Source organism: Mustela lutreola, chromosome 15 (assembly GCF_030435805.1).
Source record: "Mustela lutreola isolate mMusLut2 chromosome 15, mMusLut2.pri, whole genome shotgun sequence".
NCBI lineage: Eukaryota > Metazoa > Chordata > Mammalia > Carnivora > Mustelidae > Mustela > Mustela lutreola.
The window spans coordinates 29122515-29124763 of NC_081304.1; the positions used below are offsets into that span (position 1 = coordinate 29122515).

Genomic DNA, 2249 nt, shown 5'->3' on the forward strand with positions numbered 1-2249 from the left:
CGGTCTAATAATTAAATCGACATAAGAAAGATTAACAGGAAAAAATTTAATTTCTACACATCGAATCCCAAAGATATGAGGCTCAAAGAAATGACCAGAGCAGGAAGCTTTTAGATCTTTTTGACAAAATCTGTGAAGAACTGACAAGACTAAGAGTTTGAGCTTAGAGTAAATAAATGAGGAAGTCAGTAGGTTTGTTTAGACAACCTTCTCAGCCTTGAACTCCCCATCTCTGATATTAAGGATGCCTTCCAACCTCCTGGTATAAGAAGGAAACCTTCACGTATGGGAGATTTATTTCCCACCATCAGGGACAGAAAGGAGGGTCAGAGTATCCTTGCCTGGGTTATTTCTCAAGTAACTTTATTTGAAATAATCAATATGCCAAAGTAGCATGATCTGGTGGGATATTCTGTTCACTTTACTTGAACTCTGCAATCGCAATAGAAACTATTTTGTTTTTCACATGTATAAAATGAAAGGCAGGAAAAGGAACAGACTTGCCTCAAGTGACTCAGCCAATACATTGTAGAGTTGGGAGTTTGGACACGGGTTGCCCATTCCAAAGCCTCTACAACGTTCAGTTTATTAAACTGCCTTTTTTCCATTCTGTCCAAATCCTTTCACTGGCTTGGATTTTGCAATACCAAATACTGTCTGAAATAAGAGTCCCACTGGTTAGAGCTTAACGACATCATCGTTGGAAGAGGCTTTTACCTTAGACTTGTATTTGTATGGCCTTGCTTAACTACATACTAGTAATAATAATCACTATCATATCAGAAGTGAAGGGACCTCTCACCACCACCTCTCACTCATGACTGAGTCCTAATTATGTGCTGGGAATCATACTAGACACTCTAGACATACTGTCTTCTTTAAGCAGAGCATTACATAGTAGTCCCATTGGCCTTGGTGTTATAGACTGATCGATGCCCCCGCAACAAACTCAGATAATGAAGTCTAAACCCCTAATACCATAGAATGTGACTGTATTTGGAGATAAAGCCTTTGCAGGGATAATTAAGATTCACTGGCGTCCTATGAGTGTCAAGTAACTTGGTGACAATTTTTTCTTTTTCTTTCTTTCTTTTTTAACTGTTTGTTTTCCAACAACTTTATTTCCATTTTGTTTGCCTTTGTGGAACAGCAGCTTGAGACCACTCAGTGGTTGCTGCGACCCACTGAGTGGCCTGAGTGGTGGGAGCTGCTGACCAGACTTCGGTGGCCAGTCTTTAGTAGGGAACTGCTCAACAGGCACCAAGGGCACCTGCCCGCCTTCAGACCAGTCTGCGACTTTAACCGTGAACTCAGGAGCGGACGCCGTCCATTCACCCTGAAATTCCTCCTTCTTGGTCACAACCTTTTCAGCAGCGGTCTGCTCTTCTTTTCAATCTCTTCGGGATCTCTGTAGAAGCACATATCAGGCATGACCTCCTGTGGGCGCTCACAGGAAACGGTGCCACGCATGGGCAGAACTTCCCTGACCAGCATCTACCACAACAGACCCGCTGAGTGAGGTCCCTTGTTGTTGCAATGGAAGGCAATGCCCACAGAGCACAGAGGAGGGTCTGTGTTACACAGAGCTATGGTAGGCAGGTTGACATGAGATGCCTCTGTGAGAGGCTGGTAATCAGCTCTGGGATCAGTAACCACGAGTAGTCTGGGCTCCCAGAAGGCTGCCTGGATCCGGTTAGCGAACATTCCAGGAGTGAAGCGGCCGGCCACAGCAGTGGCTCCAGGAGCAGCAGCAAACATCAGCACAGCCTGCCGGCCAGTATTCCTGGACTATATGACACCAACATCAGCTGGGTTTTCAATGGCAACAATGGCATGAGCTGCCAGCAGAAGCTTCTCCCAGGTTCTCTGCAGATTTATGTTGTAGATACCATGACTATTCCATTTTAGAAGTCAAGGTTGGTGCCACCTAAATGGGTTCCTGCTGCAAGGAATTCGAGGACATCCTCCTCCTTCATTTGCAGGACATCAAGGGCTCTGGACATTGTCAAAGTTTCCCCTCAAGTCACAACGGGTATGCAAAACAATGCCGGATGGACCCTTCCCTGGATAGCATGGAAAAAGTATTTTTTCTTCTTTTTTTCATTGCATATATTTATTTTAGTTTTGTTAATTTCAAATATTCATTGACCTCTTGGTGTCACTTGCTGTCAATATAACTGGTGTCCTTATAAGAAGGGACAGACAGCAGGGATGCAGGCACACAGAGAAAAGGCCATGTGGGGACTCAG

The 2249-nt window shown here is 44.5% G+C and overlaps 1 pseudogene; it reads right to left on the reverse strand.

Annotated features, from left to right (window-relative positions):
• Positions 1 to 1118: 1118 nt before the first annotated feature.
• Positions 1119 to 2003, reverse strand: LOC131815616 (small ribosomal subunit protein uS2B-like; annotated as a pseudogene).
• Between the last annotated feature and the right edge of the window lie 246 nt (positions 2004 to 2249).